Source organism: Phocoena phocoena, chromosome 3, assembly GCF_963924675.1.
Source record: "Phocoena phocoena chromosome 3, mPhoPho1.1, whole genome shotgun sequence".
NCBI classification, from domain to species: domain Eukaryota; kingdom Metazoa; phylum Chordata; class Mammalia; order Artiodactyla; family Phocoenidae; genus Phocoena; species Phocoena phocoena.
The window spans coordinates 4,870,704-4,892,682 of NC_089221.1; positions in this window are offsets into that span (position 1 = coordinate 4,870,704).

The window sequence follows — 21,979 nt, forward strand, 5'->3', positions numbered from 1 at the left end:
TGGATCACCATGAATTAAATTATAAATCAAAACCAGATAGATCTCTGGAAAATCCATGGATATTTGGAAAGTGAATGCATCAAATAAAATTAAATTGTAGAACATTTTGAACCAGATTAAAATAAAACCATTAGGTAATAAAATTTGTGGAATGCTACTAAGACAGCACTTGGAGGAGGGTATATTTAGCTCTGTATGTTAATATTAGGGGGAAGAAATCTCAAATAAATGACTTAAGTTTCCAAATTGAGGAACTAGAAAAAAAAGGGCAAATAAAGTTCAAAGTAGAAGAAAAGAAATAATAAAGAGCAGAGCAGAAATCAAGGAAATAGAAAATTTTAAAAAAGAGAAAACCAATGAAATTAATAGCTAGCTCTTTGAGAATAGTACTAAAACTAATAAACCTGTAGCCAGGCTGATTAAAAAATGAGAGAGGATACATTTTACTAATATCAGAAACGAAAGAGGCAGTATCAATACTGGTTCCATGGATGTTAAAAGGATAACAAGAGAATACAATGAATGACTTTATGCCAATACATTTTATTTGTTTTATAAATTTATTTATTTATTTTTGGCTGCATTGGGTCTTTGGTGCTGTGCATGGGCTCTCTCTAGTTGCAGCAAGCGGGGGTTACACTTCACTGCAACGCACAGGCTTCTCACTGCAGTGGCTTCTCTTGCTGGGGAACATGGTCTCTAGGCATGGGGTCTTCAGTAGTTGTGGCACAAGGGCTCAGTAGTTGTGGCTCGTGGGCTCTAGAGCACAGGCTCAGTAGTTGTGGCACACGGGTTTAGTTGCTCCGCAACATGCGGGATCTTCCCAGACCAGGGCTCAAACCTGTGTCCCCTCCATTAGCAGGTGGATTCTTAACCACTGCACCACCAGGGAAGTGCCCAATACATTTTAAAACTTAGATGAAATGGACAGATGCCTTGAAAAACACAACTTATCAAAGTTCACTCAAGAAGAAATACGTAGTCTGAATAGCTCTATATATCCATTACATTTTCAAATTTGTTATAAACTTTTCAAAAATGAAAATTCTAAGCCTGAATGAATGGCGTTATAGGTGAATCCCACCAAAAATATAAGGAAGAAGTAATACTAATTCCATATAAACTCTTCTAGAAATTGAAAATGAGAGATAGTTTCCAACTGATTTTATGAGGCCAGGATTACCTTGATACCAAAACAAGACAAAGACATTACAAGAAAAGAAAACTATAGCCCAGTAATCCCTCATGCATGTAGATGCAAAATTCTTAAGAGAATTTTAGTAAGTGAAATCCAAACTACAGGTACTTTCCTGGTGGCGCAATGGTTAAGAATTGCCTGCCAATGCAGGGTGCATGGGTTCAAGCCCTGGTCCAGGAAGATCCCACATGCCACGGAGCAATTAAGCGCATGCACCACAACTACTGAGCCTGCACTCTAAAGCCCATGAGCTACAACTACTGAGCCCACATGCCACAACTACTGAAGCCCACGTGCCTAGAGCCTGTGGTCCACAACAAGAGAAACCACCACAATGAGAAGCCTTCACACCTCAACAAAGAGTAGCCCACACCCACCATAAATAGAGAGAGCCTGCACGCAGCAACAAATACCCAACTCAGCCAAAAAAAAAAAAAAAAAATTTATTTAAAATAAAAGGAATCCAAACTACATATTAAAAATTCATCATGACTTGTGAAAATGACTATACTACACAAGCCATCTACAGATTCAATGCAATCCCTATCAAACTACCAATGACATTTTTCACAGAACTAGAACAAAAAGTTGCACAATTTGTATGGAAATACAAAAGACCCTGAATAGCCAAAGTAATCTTAAGAAAAAAATAATGTAACTGGAAGAATCAGGTTCCCTGACTTCAGGCTATACTACAAAGCTACAGTAATCAAGACAGTATGGTACTGGCACAAAAACAGCAATATAGATAAATGGAACAGAATAGAAAGCCCAGAGATAAACCCATGCACATATGGTCACCTTATCTTTGACAAAGGAGGCAAGAGTATACAATGGAGAAAAGAGAGCCTCTTCAATAAATGGTGCTTGGAAAACTGGACAGCTACATGTAAAGGAATGAAATTAGAACACTCCCTAATATCATACACAAAAATAAACTCAAAATGGATTAAAGACCTAAATGTAAGGCCACACACCATAAAACTCTTAGAGGAAAACATAGGCAAAACACCTTACGACATAAATCACAGCAAGATCCTTTTTGACCCTCCTTCTAGAGAAATGGAAATAAAAACAAAAATAAAGAAATAGGACCTAATAAAACTTAAAAGCTTTTGCACATCAAAGGAAACCATAAACAAGATGAAATGACAACCCTCAGAATGGGACAAAATATTTGCAAATGAAGCAACTGATAAAGGACTAATATCAAAAATATACAAGCAGCTTATGCAGCTCAATATCAAAAAAGAAACAACCCAATCCAAAAGTGGACAGAAGTCCTAAATAGACATGTCACCAAAGAAGATATCCAGATTGCCAACAAACACATGAAAGGATGCTGAACATCACTAATCATTAGAGAAATGCAAATCAAAACTACCATGAGGTATCACTTCACACCAGTCAGAATGGCCATCATCAAAAAATCTACAAACAATAAATGCTGGAGAGGGTGTGGAGAAAAGGGAACACTCCTGCAGTGCTGGTGGGAATGTAAATTGATACAGCCACTATGGAGAATAGTATTGAGGTTCCTTAAAAAACTAAAAATAGAACTACCATAAGACCCAGCAATCCCACTACTGGGCATATATCCAGAGAAAAACATAATTCAAAAAGAGTCATGTACCACAATGTTCATTGCAGCTCTATTTACAATAGCCAAGACATGGAAGCAACCTAGGTGTCCATGGACAGTTGAATGGATAAAGATGTAGCACATATATGTAATGGAATATTACTCAGCCATAGAAAGAAATGAAATTGAGCTATTTGTAGTGAGGTGGATGGACCTAGAGACTGTCATGCAGAGTGAAATAAGTCACAAGGAGAAAAATAATTACCGTATGCTAACACATATATGGAATCTAAAAAAAAAAAAATTTGTTCTGAAGAACGTAGCAGAAGGACAGGAATAAAGATGTAGACGTAGAGAATGGACTTGAGGACCCAGGGAGCAGGAAGGGTAAGCTGGGACGAAGTGAGAGAGTGGCGTGAACATATATACACTACCAAAAGTAAAACAGATAATTAGTGGGAAGCAGCCACATAGCCCAGGGAGATCAGCTCGGTGCTCTGTGTCCACTTAGAGGGGTGGGATAGGGAGGGTGGGAGGGAGATGCAAGAGGGAGGAGATATGGGGATGTATTATATGTATAGATGATTCACTTTGTTATACAGAGAAACTAACATACCACTGTAAAGCAATTATACTCCAATAAAGATGTTTAAAAAATTAATCAATGTAGTTCACTATATTAACAAACTAAAAAAGAAGATCCAATCATATGATTATCTATTGAATAAACAAATACAGGAAAATATTTGTCAAAATCCAGCAACCTTTCTTTTAAAAGGTCCCAACACAGTAGGATTAAAGGAAACTTCCTTAAATTGATAAAAGTCACCTATGAAAATCTATAGCTAACATCATACTTAAAAGACTGAATGATTCCCCCCAAATATCATGAACAAGACAAGTATATCTCTCTCAGCACTTCTATTTAACTTTATACTGGAGGTTCTAGCCAATACAATCAAGCAAGGAAAATAATAGTATCCATCACAAAACATGATCATCTATGTAGAAGATCCAAATGTATGTACAAGAAAAAAAAATCCTACCGGCACCAATAAGGAGTTTAACAAGTCTAAAGTATATAATCAGTATACTAAAATCAACCATGTTTTTATATATTTGCAATAAATAATTGAAAATTAAAATTAAAGCAACAAAACTATTGGCAATAGCATCAAAAATTTAAATTATTAGGATTAAAGCTGTCCAAAGATCTGAAAAACCTGCAGACTGAAAAATAAGAAAATATTGCTGAGAGAAATTAGAGGAGAACTAAATAAATGAAGAGCCATACCCTGTGGAAGGGTCAGAAAACTCAATATTGTTAAGATATCAATTTGCCTGAAATTGAACCAAAGTAATCCCAATCAAAATCCTAGCTGACATTTTTTTTTTGGTAGAAATTGACAATTTTTTTTCTAAAACTCATATGGAAATGCAAATGACTAGAAGTAGGAAAACAACTTTAAAAAAGAAAAACAAATCTTGAGAATAAATACTACCTTATTTCATGACTTATTATACTGCTATATTAACCAAGAGATTGTAGTATTGTAGAGACAGATAGATGGAATAATATAGAAGAAATAAACACACACAGACATATATATATATATATATGCACACTTGATTTGAAAATGGTACTAAGACAATTCAATGGATAAAGAATAGTCTTTTTGCAAATAGTGGTAGAATATTTGGATATCCATAGGTTAAAAAAAAAAGAAATTCAAACTACACTTTGCACCACATATAGAAATAAACCCCAAATGGACCATAGACCTAGATGTAAAACCTAAAACATGAAATCTTCTAGAGAAAAACACAGGAGTAAAGGTTCATAACCTTCAGTTAGGCAAGGATTTCCTTAATGGAATGTCAAAATGTACAGACAATAGAGGAAATTATTGATAAGTAGAACTTCCTCAAAATTTAAATGTATGCTCTTGGAAACACTGTTAGAAGAATAAAGAGACAAGCCATTAACTGGGAGGAACTATCCTCAAGTCATATGCCTTAAAAAGCACTTGCATCCAGGATTTATAAGGAACATTCAGAACTAATGATAAGTGTCTTAGTCTATTCAGGCTATAACAAAAAACACAGACTAGGGGTCTTATAAGCAACAGAAATTTAATTCTCACAGTTGTGAATGCCTAAGATCATGGCACATGCATGGTCAGGTGGGAGCCCTTTTTCAGGCTGCAGACTCCTCATTGCGTCCTTATATGGAGGAAGAGGCTAGGGAGCTCTCTGGAGCTTCTTTTATGAAGCTAATCCTATCCATGAGGGCTCCACGCTGCTCATGACTAAGGACCACCTGAAATCTCCACCTACTAATACCATCACCTTCGGGGTTTGGATTTCAACATACGAATTTTTAGGGAGACAGAAACATCCAGACCTCAGCAATAAACATATATACAAACTCGTACAAAGTGGCAAATATGTGCACATCCATTCGATCAGATACTTACTAAAGAAGTTATATTGAAGGCAAATAAGCCCCTGCAAAGTTGTTCAACATCATTATTCATTGGGAGAAATGCAAAAACGTTCTGGAAAACACTTTAGAAGTTTCTTAAAGAGTTAAACTTACCCCTCTCATATGATCCAGCTATTACATCCCTAGGTAGTTCCCCAAAAGAAATGAAAGCATAAATAAAAAATAAAATTAGCAAAACTAATGTTTATTCTTAAAGTAATATTTTGTCAAGCAAATTATTCTGTAAAAACCTCATGTACCTGCTGTTTTTTCTTTGCCTTGAAGCACTCCTCACCCCCTGGTCTGCATAGTTCCTTCTCTCACATCCTCCAAAATTCCAAACAAATAACACCTTCTTATTGAAACTTTTCCTAAAACAACTAACTGGAAAGGCACCCTATTCCTTTACACTTTACACATCTGCTAATTATGTACAATTTGCAAAACAAATTCATTTCCCTACCCTGATAGAACTTACGTTTTACTGAGGGAAGACAGACAATAATAAAATAAATATTTGTTGGATGGATAAATAATCACACGTGCAGCTGCAAAGTTGGCCAAAACATTTGAATTTATCAAGAAGTCTATTTTAAAGAAGGATGTATATCTACTATGGTTAATTAATGACCTTGCTCAAAGTATGTGTTGCCTTGAGATATTGACTCATGATGAAAAAATGGATTATAAACCCTAAGTACATAAGTGTACATACACAGGACATACCTTGAAAAGTGTTTGATTGATAGTGATGTATGATCACAGATGTTTGCAGATGGCTGGTCTAGGTCAAGGCCAACTGTGGACTTAAGGGAAAACCCTCTCATTTCAAGAAGATAGAGACTGGCCTCCTCACATGCTGGCTGGGAACCTGGTGAGGGATGAATGGGCTGATTTATTTTAACATGTTTGTTTCTGTCCAGATATTTTGTTTGACACTCCTCCTATGAGATGGGAAAGGAAGAGGAAGGAAGCAAAGCAACACTGATTTTTTTTAAACCATCATTTAGTGTCTCTGGTGGTTCTCTCTCTCTCTCTCTGTGTACGCTTTGCTTCCCCAGCCACTTCTGAGCCATGGAAGCAAAAATAGCCATGAACATAGAGTCTGGCTGAGTGCCCTGGCAGGTTTTTTGTTTGTTTTTTTTTTCATACATCATTCACAAGCTGCTGCAGTGACTATACAATGCAGAACATAACCTCGGTAGAGAGGAAGGATAAAGGAAGAGTGTGCCCACGTGAGGGCTTGGCCATACTTACAACTACAAAGCATCCTATGCTATCTGCTCATACAGTTTCTGCTAATAAAGGAAAAAATACACTTGAATCAAGGACTTCTTTTTCTTCCTGAGTTTATTGACTTTGATTTTGCTATTTCAATAAGTTAGCTAACTGCAGAAATAAGTAAATCTTTGTTTTTATATTTAGACAAGGAAAATAATTTTCTTTTGATGTCAGTGGCTTCACAGACACAAGTTCAAGGGAGCCTTTGTCTTCTCGGTTTGTAGAAAATTCGTTTTGATTTTACATACCCATACACGCATGCACACACACACACACTCACACTCATACAGGCAGATTGACAGTAGAATAAAGGTCATCACATTTCCTCCTGAATTCCAATTTAGGGGAAAATTAAGGTCATGGTCAGATTAAGCAATGTCATTTTTTCTAAATCAATAGTTCTTCATATTTTGGGGTCACAGACCTCTCTGAGTATCTGAGAAAGTTATGGAAACTCTCTGAGGGATGGGGGTAGGGTAGGAAGCATAAAATATTTTTCATACAATTTCCAGAAACATATGGCCCCTCATATTTTTCAGAGGAAAAATCTCTGCTTCAGGTCTGAAATGCAGTGTGCACTAGCAATGCCATTATTTATAACTCAATAGCAGAGACTGGAGTGGGGAAGCAAACTTCATCCTTGAAACAAAGAGAACGGCTGCCTCGTTCACCCAGAAACTCCCCAAGGCCAAAGGCCTTGTCTTTGATTCCAGTCCTGTTTCCATGCAGCCCACAGGTATAACATACTACCTACAGCCAGTCTCCACAAATGAAAGGGCCAAGCAGTGCTTTGAAGAATCTCCTGGGTGGCTCTTTTAAGTGGGAACAATTCTAACCTCGAGTCCATCTAGGAGGAAGTCTCAGTGGGTGACCACGGTCCACAGCTGCCCACCCCACTCTTTGTCACTGTGGTCACCGAGCTCACACATCTCATCCCTGTTCTGAGGAGGGAGGCTTGACTCTCGGTTGTAACGCTAGGCAGGAAATCTTTTGTCACTCCACGGATGCTTGGCAGGCTTCACTCTCCCCGCAAAGTCTTAAAAGGAGAGTTTTGCAGGGTTTGGAAACGGGACAGACCATCACTGAAACACTGCATCTGACCCGTCTTCCTCTGGGGAGGCAGCATGCGAAACAGAAGCATGCATGCCTCCAGGTGCTGTGTTATTCTCCCTTGCTCGTCACACACAAGCTATTGCTCAGGTGCAAGGTCAAGAATGGAAAAGTATTAAAAAGTGGTCAAGCCGATCTGGAAGTTTCTAACCACCATAAGGATTATAAAGCCACATGGATATATGGTGCTTGCCCTTACCTTGCTGGGGTGCCCCTGTGAACCTCCATGGCTGCTCTGGGATGAGCCCACACATCCTCTGTGCATCGGGAAACACTCCAGTTCCGTGAAGCTGGAAAATGAGCTCTGCTTCTTGGCAGCAAACCTGCAACCAGTCACTTCGTGGGGCCCAGAATGAGGGTGTAGGTGTCTGTCCATTATGTCATGAGGGTCCAGCTTGGTCATACATCCTTCTATTCTGCTTGACTTAACTTCTTCGATGCTGACATTCACTTGCAATTCTAAACCCAGTTTCTGACCCTTTTCTGTGAAGTCTTTTTAATCTTTCCAGGGAGCATTCACCACTTTCTCCTCTATGTTCCCAGAATCCTCTAGCTTTATCGTGTTTTTACATCTCCAAATAACACCTCTTTTCAAGAGGATGCACAGGGTCTTGGCCTCAGACAGCAGAACCTGAGGCAAAGGGACTCTGTAACTACTTAATGAGAAATGCCATCCATCGAGCAGGGGCAGGGCAACACAAAGGTGCGTCATCAGACTGACCGACATTTTATGAAGAGCAGTCATGTACCCAGACTTGTGGGTCCATCTTCCCAGTGTCTGTACAAGTGGCTGCTTCCCAGCACAGGCTTTCTGGAGGAGGGGAGAGGAAGAATACATCTCCAGTTCCCTCTCACTGGTGGAAGGTGATCTCCACAGGGCATCACACGCCCCTGAGCTTTCTGGTCGGGCACGTGGTGCCCTCAGCATATCCTGAGAAACCCTGGGGCCAGGGATAAACAAGGTGTGAGGGGCCCACACGAGGCACAGCTCTACTAGCTTGTGTCCCTGAGATAACCATGGTTGGAGATCATACAAGAGGAAGCAGCAGGGTGGTGAGGCTGGGCCTGGAACGATTGGCCAAAGGCACCTGAGCAGATCTGTGGGTGGTCCAGTGTGGCACATGAAGCCCCCTAACAGTCACAGGTGTGTCATAAATGTGTGTCATAAATGTGTCATATACGGAAAATTCCAGAATCTTCAAGTCACAAGGAAACTTAGAGACTACTCTACAACGTGACCTGGGAGCCCTTTCTGCAGCATCCCTTAAAGAGCCATCCAGACCAGGAACACCAGCGCTCCCTGAGGTCGACCATCTGCTGCTCCGGGCTGTGATAACGGGAAACCCCTGCACCCGCAGCCGTCCCCCTGCCGGCCATTAGATCTGGAATGAGGGAATTCCTCTGCTTCAAGCCAGTCCTTCAAGTGTTTTCAGAGTATCCTTTTCTAGGTTAAAAATGTTCAGGTTTTAGAACGAACAACCCACAACTACACACAACAACATGCGCGAATCTACAAAAGTGACGCCAAGCAGAAGAATCCAGATGTAAGAAAGCACACACTGTGTGTTCATTTAGATCCAGTGCAAGAGCCACAGCCGCTCCGTGCTGAGAAGCCCTTGGGAAGTTCACAGTGAGGCAAGGGACCCCTGGGTGCTGGCAGCTTTCCGATCCTTCATCTGGATGCCGACTACACTTTTGAATTAATCTGTGAGATTTATCAAACCATCCACTTAAATGTACTCTTTTCTGTATGCATATTTTACTTCAATATTTTCTTTGAATATCCGATCTCATCGACCATTACTCTGATGAAATGGGGTCCAGATCTCCCACTACTTCTTACCTTCTGTATCTTTGCATGGTGCCCACCTGAAAATGGGACCTCCAGGAAGCACCAATACTGATTCTGATCTCATCACTCCCAAATCTTATTGTAAAGTAATTTCCAGGACTAGACACTCAGCCTCCACTGATGCAACTTTAAATGGTTTGGAAGTTTGACCATTTTTTTAAATAACACAACTAATGACAACTTTTTTTCTTACATTTTCCCATACAGTAATCCCGTGGCCAAAATATTCAACAAACACACAGGATTCCATGGCTAACATACAACTATTTTAGAATGATGTGAAATGGACCACAAGGTTTCAAGCCTATGTTTCCACCCTGAAATTTGCTAATATAAGCATTATCTTTCTACCAAGATACTACTTTAAAAATGACTTAATAAATGATAATACCTCCATGTGATGTGATTTTACCCAGATATTAAAATGACGTGTGAAGAGTTTGCAATCCTGAAAACATATACATCAGTAAACACCCATGAAGAGTGTGAAATCCCGAATGGGCACAGACAAATGAACAGGCAACTCCTCTGTTGTTATGGATGCTGCTGGAGACCTGTTCATCCTCACAGGCTGGCCAGCTCTAGGAGTGCACCTTGCCCACCTGTGGGCAGGTTGGGAAAGGTGGCACCAGATAGAGTTAGGTAATGGCCAGGCCAAGGAAGGGTAGAGTCTGCTGTCACATGAAGAAAATCCTGAAGATTAAGGAAAGAAGGGAAATCTTCCAGCAGGATCTAAAAATTGATTAATTCATCATTCCTGAATTTCCTCTCCTTCTAACAATTCAGGAAAACTAATTTCAGATTAAAATAAGTTTCTGGAAAGGATGAAGACAATACTCCATACAAAGTTATTATTTAAAGGAGAACAGAGAGAGTTATTATACTGGTGGATAAAACCACATCCCGGGCATGACAGCCTCAGTCAGGCACACCTGCTCCCTCTCTTTTCTGCTCCTGGCCCAGGAGGGCTGTGATGACCTGTGCTGCAGTGACCATTGGGTGTGGATCTGGGGCAACAGGATGTGAGAGAGTGAGCTGAGGGGGTTCCAACCACGAGGCTCTGCAAGAGAGTGATGTCCTCTTTCTTTCTGCAGTGTGTGTGTGTGTGTCTGTGTTATGTCTGTGTGTGTGTCTGTGTGAATATGTGTATGTGTATGTGTGTGTGTTTATGGAGCCAAGTTGCCTTTAAGGGAAAGGGTGCAGGGGGATTCTGTAAGTAAATGAAGGGTGTGAGAAAGCTTATCACCACAGGTACAACGTGAAGAGTTAAAGGGGAGGGAAGAACAGCCAGAGCATTAGAGGACAAAGTCAAAGAGGAGAGAAGAGATGGGTGGTGACCCTGCACCTCACCAGTGCTGAACACCCTTGGGCAAAGTCCTCTAGCTCTCTGTGCCTCAGTGCCCTCACCTGAACATGGTCATCATGCCTCTGTGCTTTGTCGTGAAAAGCCCTGGACAAACTGCAGCTCACCTGCAGTGGGACGTCGGGTGAGGGCTCCTCTGCTCTGTTGGCATCCTGCAGAGGTGTGCTCGGCCGGGGACACCTCGAGGGGCCAGGGCACTGTGCGCCAGGTGGGGGAGCTGTGACCTATTTCTCCCCATCTTAAGGAACAAGGGTGCCAGTCCTACAGGAATTTGAGTGTGGGCACAGCACCTCCTGCTGGGTGGAAGGGAGGGAACTTTCAGAGGAAGCTCTCAAGACATTCTTGTTTCCATATGGTGGTTTTAGAATTAAATAAGATAGAATCAATCAGGCATTTAGCATAGTGCGTAGCATAGGATAATTTCTCATTATATACCATAATTATATTCTAGCCCATATACAGAGTCTATCCCAATTCTGGCCACCTGGAGAATTCTGTAACTTAATTGCCTTTTTTTTTTTGATGAAGAGACTGAGGTTCCAAGAGGCTATGTGATTTTCCCAAGCTACCAGCTAAACTGTAACCCTCCTGAACATTTCAATATGGTTATTGACACTTGGTGTGCTCCATGAGTAACTATTGAGATGTGTTGGTTAATTTAGCCATTCAGCTAGTAAATGGCAAAATAGGCAGATAAACCTTGACTCTCTGATTCCCAGGTTGTGTCCATGTCCATCACACCATGTTAACTTCCTTCCTTCACTTGCTTCTTGATTCCTCCTCTGACATCACACTAACCATTGAAGGTCATCTCAGTTGTGCTCTTGACCACTAAAATATAGAGAAGGGGGTGGGTATCATGCGTCCAAACAAAAACATAAAGTGTTTTTGCAGAAAATCTCACTGACATTCCATGACACACTCTTGAGAAATGTCAGGAAAGTATCAACCTTATTGTGCACATACTTTTCCACAGACATTTTCCTCTGGTTTGTACTGCCCGGGCTCTCAGGGATTTATTCCTCTTTTTAAGTAGCCAAGAAAAACACCAGCTGCTCCCTGAAAGCCCATTCCGTCGTGGAGAATTTCTCCTTTTTATTAGAGCATTTGCTTCTCTCTGGTCCCATGGCCAGCTGTCTTCTGCTCTTTATGTCTATTGTGTGCATGATTAGCTTTTGAAATTGTCTTGGGTCTTAACCTTAAACATCTGAGTCACAGCTAGTTAGTCTTCAAATCACTGGTCAGTGTCTCCTGAAACTCACTTCTCTATTTACCTAACGGGGAGTTCCTGGCTTTCTCCTTTCTGTGATGGTCATGACTCAGTGGGCTTCCTTAACATTGAAAATCCTCAAAAACCATTTAGCTACCTTAAAAGGGCATATGGCCGAGGCAGGGTGGACATTTCCAGCCACCGGAAGATTCCTCAACAATCCGTCTGAAGGTCAAGAAGCTGTTTCCCCTTGAAGTGAACATGAGGATGAAGTGGGAGGTAAACTTGCCTGCAGCCTGCTTGCCTTCTGAATATGTGCTATTTAAGTGATGATCTTGTTATATGGAGAGCTTACCTACATCAGTTGGAAACCACATATGGACTTCCCAATAATACACCTACTTCTGTGATTCTGTCTGTCTTTTGTTGGCATTTTTTTTCTTTCTTCTCACTTGAGTTTTTTTTTTTTTTTTTTAACATCTTAGTTGGAGTATAATTGCTTTACAATGGTGGGTTAGTTTCTGCTTTATAACAAAGTGAATCAATTATACATATACATATATCCCCATATCCCCTCCCTCTTGCGTATCCCTCCCACCCTCCCTATCCCACCCCTCTACATGGTCACAAAGCACTGAGCTGATCTCCCTGTGTTATGCGGCTGCTTCCCACTAGCTATCTATTTTACATATGGTAGTGTATATATGTCCATGTATTGGCATTTTTTTAATAGTATTCCTGAATTCTATCACTGTGTCAAGTCCAAATCTCTAAATACATTGACGTATAGAGCAAAACAGAGATTTGCCTCTTGGTATGTCAGAAAACATCAAAGTTAAAGAGTACTCATATTCTATAACCAAACAATAGATGTAGGATATTCTGCTTAAAGTCAGAAAGCAGAGGAATTTCAGACTAAGAGTAAAAAGAAATAATATTTTAATTGTGATAAACAGACAGTTCAAGTTGAGACCAGTTAAGCACCACAAGTTAGATGTTTGAGAAGTCATCCTTCAGGTAGATTACACACCTGTGTGTAGGTGTGAGTGTGTGTACATGTATGTCAGTCATCGTCAGCAGGATCTCATTAGAGAAATTAATGGAGAGTTTGAATTATTGAATGTTTTTAAAGAAATTTAAATTACATCAGTTGATACTTTAAGGAAGGGTTTTGATTTATTCTTTTAACTAGCGTATATCAATTGTTGACAAGCAATTGGGTAATTTGAATATACTTGACGGATGTAAAAAAAATTGCTATCTTAGGCCTGCAAATTTATATGCATAGTTATTTTGTTGGCAATATCTTTCTTCCCTGGCTGTACCAAGGTTAATCCTGTTGAATAATCAAAACAATGACCAAGACATTACTGCATTTGTGAGAGAGTTAAACTTACATCATATGAATGCATTTTCTGTTTCTTGCTATGAGTATAGTGTGTGCGTGTGTGTGTGTGTGTGTGTGTACATCCAAGCCTAAATTTCTCCATGGCATCATAGAAATCAAATATAACTAGAAAAGAAGATGAAGAGAAAGTAATAACCACCTATACACACTCTCTGCTAACTCCTACACTCACCATCTCCCTCCTACCATATAGCATTTTCTAACTTTCTAGTTCATGTCAAATTTGTCCCTTTTAGTAAATGTCAATCAGCATCTATAATTATTCCTTATAGGAATAAAAGTGTTTAGTAACCTTTAACAATTGTGCTGAATACATTTTTCATTCAAGTTTGAAAAGCAATGTTAGCATGACATTGTTTTATGAAGGTATTTGCGTTCAAACAAGGTAAGCTCCCTGTCATGATGGGGGGTTGTTGAAGGAAAGATATGTGATGTAAGGAGCCCAGGAGAGATGCAGTGTCATGGAGTAACCTGGGTTCTAGAAACCGACACCTTTATCATCATGAGTGTTAAAAGGAGCCCTGGAGGATGAAGACTGGTGAGAAGGGAGATGGGTGCTGCTTTGCTATCCTGCAAGTCTTTCACCAATTCACCGCAGGCTACTCCTCTCTCAGGTTCATGTAACACTGGGTATCAGCCTCTGGAAATGAGTTGAGAGGTTTGTCCAATTTTACACCCAGAAGTATTTAGCTTTTATCCTTGAATGTGACTTTAGCAGGATGTAGTATTCTGAGATTAAAGTAATTTTTCCCAAAGACTTTGAAAACTTGGAAGACCTCCCCACTAAGTTACTGTAGCATCCATCACTGCATATGAGAAGTGTGTTACCTACCTGATCTTCACTCCTGTGTCAGTAACGTGGGTCTCTCCATGGAATCTCTCTGTCTCTCTCTTTGTCTCTCTCACGATTTTGAGAATGTTTCTTCTTAGATTTGTTATTCTAACTGTTATTATCTTTATGTCCTCTTTATGATAGCTATTCTTTAGCATTTGAGGAGATTCACTTATCAGTAGGAAGTCAATTTTTATAATGGTTCTATATATGCTCAAAAATAATTATGAGGACAAAGTTCTATGTATATTTTATTCAATTAAACTAGTCAGTTACAATGTATATAATTAACATACCCTTATAATTGAGAAGAATGTTAAAATCTTCCTTTATTTCTGTAAATTTGTTCTCTTTTCTCTTATTGTTACTACTATGCTAAACAAATGTTCTTCACTCCATTTTATTCTTTTAATTATTTGGAAGTTACATTCTCCTGAAAGTCTTTTTCTTGTGATCACACTCAAGATATTAACAGATATATGAAAAAATAAAGTTAATCATGATCTCTATAGCTTTCCTCATCAGTGATCTAATAAAAATTTATAATAATAATAATAATTTATTGGATCACTGCACTCCTATCAAGTGTTACTAATGTCCAATTTTTCAGTTCCTTTTTTATCACAGCATGCAAATAATAATTATAAGTATTATTTTTATTGCTTTTGAAAGACAATGTTTATTTAGATTTACTAAATATTCTTATTTTTAATTTTTAAAATTGAAGTATAGTTGATTTATAGTTGACTAGTTTCTGGTGTACAATATAGTGATTCAATATTTCTATAGATTATACTGCATTTAACGTTATAAAATAATGACTGTATTTTCCTGTGTTGTACAGTATATCCTTGTAGCTTATTTTATTTTTTTATTTTATTATTGCTTTAATGGTAGACTTTTTTTAAACGTCTTTATTGGAGTATAATTGCTTTACAATGGTGTGTTAGTTTCTGCTGTATGACAAAGTGAATCAGATATACATATGTCCCCATATCACCTCCCTCTTGCATCTCTCTCCCACTCTTCCTATCCCACTCTTCTAAGTGGTCACAAAGCACTGAGCTGATCTTCCTGTGCTATGTAGCTGCTTCCCACTAGCTATCTTTTTTACATTTGGTAGTGTATATATGTCCATGCCACTCTCTCACTTTGTCCCAGCTTACCCTTCCCCCTCTCTGTGTCCTCAAGTCCATTCTCTACATCTGTGTCTTTATTCCTGTCTTGCCCTTAGGTTCTTCAGAACTATATTTTCTTTTTCTTTGTTTTTTTAGATTCCATATATGTGTTAGCATACGGTATTTGTTTTTCTATTTCCGACTTACTTCACTCTGCATGATAGACTCTAGGTCCATCCACCTCACTATAAATAACTCAATTTCATTTCTTTCTATGGTTGAGTAATAGTCCATTGTATATATGTGTCACATTTTCTTTATCCATTCATCTGTCGATAGACACTTAGGTTGCTTCCATGTCCTGGCTATTGTAAATAGTGCTGCAGTGAAACTTGGGCTACATGACTCCTTTTGAATTATAGTTTTCTCAGAGTATATGCCCAGTACTGGGATTGCTGGGTTTAATGGTAGTACTATTTTTAGTTTTTTAAGGAACCTCCATACTGTTCTCCATAGTGGCTGTATCAATTTACATCCCCACCAACAGTTTGTACCTCTTAATCCCCTATCCCAATGTTCCCCTCTCCACTTTTCTCTCCCCACTGGTAACCAATAATTTGTTCTATGTATCTGTGAGTCTGTTTCTGTTTTATTATATTCATTTGTTAGCTTTTTTTTTATATTCCACATGGAAGTGGTAACATACAGTACATAGCTTTCTCTTTCTGACATAGTGAAATACTAATCGGAATACCACCTAGATCCATCAAAGTTGTTTCAAATGGCATTATTTCATTCTTTTTATGGTTGAGTATTATTTCATTGTATATATACACCATATCTTCTTTATTTATCCATCTGTTGATGGACTTTTAGGTTGCCTCCATATCCTGGCTATTGTAAATAATGCTGCTATTACTATTAATATACAGGTATATTTTTGAATTAGTGTTTTCATTTCTTTCAGGTATACATTCAGGGTGGAATTTCTGGATCATATGGTAGTTCCATTTTTAGTTTTTTGAGAAAACTTCATACTGTTTTCCATGGTGGATGCACCAATTTTTATTCCCATCAAAAGTGTACTAAGATTCCATTTTTTCTACATCCTCACCAACATTTGTTATTTGTAAACTTTTTGATGATAACTATTTTGACAAGTGTGAGGTGATATCTCATTGTAGTTGTTGATATCTCTGATGATTAGTGATGTTGAGCGCTTCTTGTGTGCTTATTGGCCATCTGTATATCGTTTTTGGAAAAATGTCTATTCAGATCTTCTGCACATTGTTTAATTGGGCTGTTTGATTTTTTGATGTTGAGTTGTATGAGCTGCTTATATATTTTTGATATTGACCCCCTTATCAGTCACATATTTTGCAAATATTTTCTCTCATTCAGTAGTTTTTTTTTTTTAACATCTTTATTGGAGTATAATTGCTTTACAATGATGTGTTAGTTTCTGCTTTATAACAAAGTGAATCAGTTATACATATACATATGTTCCCATATCTCTTCCCTCTTGCATCTCCCTTCCTCCCACCCTCCCTATCCCAACCCTCTAGGTGGTCACAAAGCACCGAGCTGATCTCTCTGTGCTGTGAGGTTGCTTCATTCAGTAGGTTTTCTTTTCATTTTGTCAAAGGTTTCCTTTCCTCTGAAGAAAAAAAAAATGCTTTTGATTTTAATTAGATTTATTTTTGCTTTTATTCTCTTTGCTTTAGGAGATAGATCATATATATATATATATATATATATATATATATATATATATATATATATATATATATATATTGCTATGATTTACAACACAGAGTGTTCTGCCTATGTTTTCCTCTAGGAGTTTTATGGTTTCTGGTCTTATATTTAGGTCTTTGATCCATTTTGAGTCTATTTTTGTTTATAATGTGAGAAAATGTTTTAATTTCATTATTTTACATGTAGCTGTCCAGTTTTCCCAGCAGAGTGGGCATCCTTATCTTGTTCCTGATTTTCGAGGAAAAGCTTTAAGCTTGTCTCCATTGAATATAGTGTTAGCAATGAGTTTGTTATAAATGGCCTTTGTTATGTTGAGACATGTTCCTTCTATACTGACTTTGAGAGAGTTTTCACCATGAATGGATGTTGAATTTTGTCAAATGTTTTTTCTATGTCTATTGAGAAGATCATGTGATTTTTTTCCTTCCTTTTGCTAATGTGGTATATCACATTGCTTGATTTGCAGATATTGAACCATCCTTGCATCCCTGGAATAAAGCTCACTTGATCACAGTGTATGACCTTTTTTATATATTGTTGAATTTGATTTGATAATATTTTGTTGAGGATTTTTGCATCTATATTCATCAGAAATATTGACAGGTAGTGTTTTTTTGTAGTGTCTTTGTCTGGTTTTGGTATCTGGGCAATGGTGGCCTCACAGAATGAATTTGGGAGTGTTCTCTCCTCTTCAGATTTTTGGAATAGTTTGAGAAGCATAAGCTTTAGCTCTTCCTTATATGTTTGTTAGAATTCTCCCATGACGTCCTGGACTTTTGTTTGCTGGCAGTTTTTTTTAATTACAAATTCAATCTCACTGCTAGTGATTAGTCTGTTCAGATTGTCTATTTCTTCCTGATTCATAGTTGGAAGAAGTTTGCATGTTTCTAGAAATGTGCCCATTTCTTTTAGAGTGTCCAATTTGTTGACATATGACTGTTTATAATATTCTCTTATGATTTTTTTGTATCTCTGTGATACCTGTTGTTATTTTTCTCTCTCACTTCTTATTTTGTTTATTTGGGTCCAATTATTCTTTCTTGCAGTGTATTCTAGCTTCAGTCATCTTCTTTCTAGAGTAAGTTCTCTTATTCTTTTATAAAGCTTTAGTTAGTGCTGAAATTCCTCAATCTTTGTTTGAAAATATCATTATTTAAAATTCAGTATTAAACAATAGCTTAGTTGGATGTAAAATTCCAAGAATAAGGTTATTTTCTTTTAATACTTTGAAGATTATTCTATTATCACATGATTTATGTTGTTAATATACAGAAGTCTTTTGTCAGGCAAATTTTTACTACATAAGGAAATCTGGTTTTGTTTTTATTGGAAAAAATTAAGATTTTTTTTCTTTTTGGACTTTGTAGTTTCTTTATGATGTGTCTAGCTGTCTATATGTTTTATTGATATTTATCCAATTGGATTCATTCGTAATTATGCTTAGGAAAATTCAGGCGTTTTCCTTAACTCTGAAAAGTGTCTAACCTTTATACTCCAAATATTTCTTCTCTCTCATTCTTCCTATTTTCCCCTTTTGGAATCCCCATTAAATCTATGTTGGACAATAATTTTGCTCTTCATTTCTGCATATATAGATATACATATATATGTATATGTATATATATATTTTTTATGTGTATTTTTTAATAAATTTAAGTTATTCAGTGCTTATATTTTCCTAAGCATTTCATAAATACTATTTAACTTAGTCCTTAAAGCAACCCTTGAGATAATATTGTGTAAATTCCTAGAGTAATCTTATAGTTCACTATATGTCTATTCTGCTTTGTGCAGCCTCCTCATTCCCACAGTTTTTTTCATTTCAATTATTTCATAATTTTCATATCTGTGTGCTATTTGGCTGTATCCTGCACCTCCCTTACAAGGTGAGTCCTCTTCTTCATGCCTTTGCTTGTGAATGTTTTCATCTCCTAGTCCTCCCCAGCAGTTCTACCATGTGAAGTTCTGGGCATCTTTCCTGACTTAATCACATCTCCTGACTATTGTCACAGTAGGTTCCCTCCTCGTGTGTTGGATTTTGGATTTGTCTTGAATGGATGTTATATCTGCTATCCTTGGCAGCCTGGGTTGGAGGTGAGTCCCTAAAATGTGATTTTTGTGTTTCCTTTTTGGTTGCCACAGAGATAATTCTGTCTGTGTGCCCCTTTTATGCCAGTTAATCAACTTTTAGTTATGGGTAATGTAAACTTCAACTGTTAGGCAGACCCAGATTACATATGCTTTGAAAGACTTTTTTTTCACTCTCAGTGCCCAGGTCAAAGCTAGTCATTTTACTTGTTTGCTTCCTGAACTAATCAGCAAACTTTTCTTCCCTACCTTTTACTGAATATGTAGTTCTGTGAGGGTCATAATTTTATGCCACAGACTATGTGTAGACCCATGGATTTTATTACATAGGTTTGTTCCTCTCACTGCAGCCTGGTGTCCCATCTCCTAACCTTGCCAGAAAGCTGCAGCAACAGCTGCTCCTTGCACCTTCCTTTCAGGGTCTTCCCAAACTTTGACATTGTTGGAAATTTCTATTGATTTCTGGATACTATATATATATCAACATATATCCATGATGCTCTACCCAGCATATACTATGGCACAGCAGCTGATAGGGGGAACTCTGAAGCCTATTGCCTTGGTTCAAATCCCAGTCCCACCAAGTGGTAGATGTCAAAAGTTTTGAAAATTTTATAACCTCTTTGTACTTCAGTTATATCATTCGTAAACTGGGAATGATAATATTCCCTTTCTTATAGGGTGTGTAAGGAATAAGTAACTTTACATATGCAAATCATTTAGAGATATTCTTAGGCTCTATGTAAGTGGTAACTACCATTATAATTGTTAAATGTTCAGGTTATTTAGAAGGTCAGCTTGCAAGGAATACATGTCCCCTTCAATATGGTACTCTTTCAACTGTGTTTTAAATAATCAACTCTTTTACAGAAAAGTTTCATGTTATATTGGTTTATTATGTACATAAATTGTCTTACTCAATTGTCATACAAGCCCTGAAAGGTTGGTATTATTTTCTCCATCTAGGAAGTAAGAAAACTGGACATGCAGATAACTCTCACAGCTTCAGCATTGATGAGGATTCAGATCCCAGCCTAATCCTAAAGCCCTCACTCTTTCTATTTGTTTTGAAAACAGGTATGTCTTATCTCTAGCTTTAGTGACTCTAGCAGTAACCAGATTTTTTTGTACCATAACATACTAGACATGCCTCCCCCAGCACTTTCTGTTCAGTGTACCTGAATTGCTATGTACAAGAAAGGGAAAAGGAGCTAGATGAGTGCTGAATTTGCAAATCTAAGCTTCCATTGGGATGAAAAACATCATACACAATGGACAGGTGGATGGACTAGGCTATGGTTTGGGGTGTGATTATAATGGAGGAAAATCTAGACAGGAGTAGAGATTGCCCCACATTATCTGTGACCATACACTGCCCTGCAGGTTGTCCTTGCCTTACCGGCATTTATTTTTATTTACTTATGTATTTATTTGACTGTGCCGGGTCTTAGTTGTGGCACATGGGATTTTTTAGTTGCAGCATGTGTGATCTTCATTGCCATGTGTGGGATCTTCCTTGTAGCATGCAAGATCTTTAGTTGCAGTATGCAGTCTCTTAGTTGCAGCATACGGGCTCTAGCTCCCTGACAAGGGATTGAACCCTGGCCCCCGATGTTGGGAGCATGGAGTCTTAACAACTGGGCCACCAGGGAAGTCCCCTTGCCAACACTTAATTCAATAAAAGACCAATATATGTCTAATAGGTGTCAGGAAAACCCAATCTAAACCCCCGGACCCTGCCCCACATCCCAATTAAGAATACCTGTAAGAGGAAAATTGTGACGATGTGGTAGTACAGTATTTCTTCCCCAGCACCACAATGAGTGTTTTTTCTCCAAATTGAAAATGAATTCATGGCCACTGTAGCTGGAACTTGGTTTCCCCATGAAGAAATGATGTGTGAGTTCCTGGGCAGGTGCACAGAGCATTTCAAACACAATTACAGAAAGAGACCATTACTTCACCTCATTCAGCTATATCTGAGAATACATAGAATTGTTTTGTTTTAGAATAAGTGATCAAACTTCTTCACAAATGTCTTGAAATAAACTTTTGGAGTTCAGTCTGTTGGAGAGTTCAAACTGGTTGTATTAACATTTGTTTTGTTCTGTGATGTTCTATGATCAAAAAGCCACTGAACATCTTCCCTTGAACTCTTGCATATCCTCTGTGAAGAAATTCAATTTGATTGTTTGTTTGTTTGTTTGCGGGAATGTAAAGGTTCATTAAGATTTAATCATAGGATTGAAAGATATCTTTCCATCTGTATGTCTCTCTCTTATTATTTCCCAAAAGTTCATTAGACTTCTATGTCTGGTGTTTTTCTCTGTCCTCAGCTACCAAAAAGTTTCAGCCAAGTTGGATGGGTTCCTTCTCAGAGTTAAGAATCCAGGGTTTTGGTCGACTGCTGAGGTGTGAAGATGCCCCACTGCTGGTGTGTTGGGGCCCAGCAAAGGGACAGATGGGAGGCACCATGTGGCTGAAGGTGGACAATGGTGTAAGATTGGAGTCCATTTGTGCATTTTGTGTTTTGTTCTCAGTTAGCACTTTCCTGTGAGAACACTTTTTTCTCTATAATAAAAATATTCAGGAAGGAGGTCAGCATGGTGGTGCACAGACCTGGACCTCATCTCCTTGTTGGTCTATGAACATCCCATTGTCAGGGCCTTTCCAGGGACATCAACCCAACTGGTT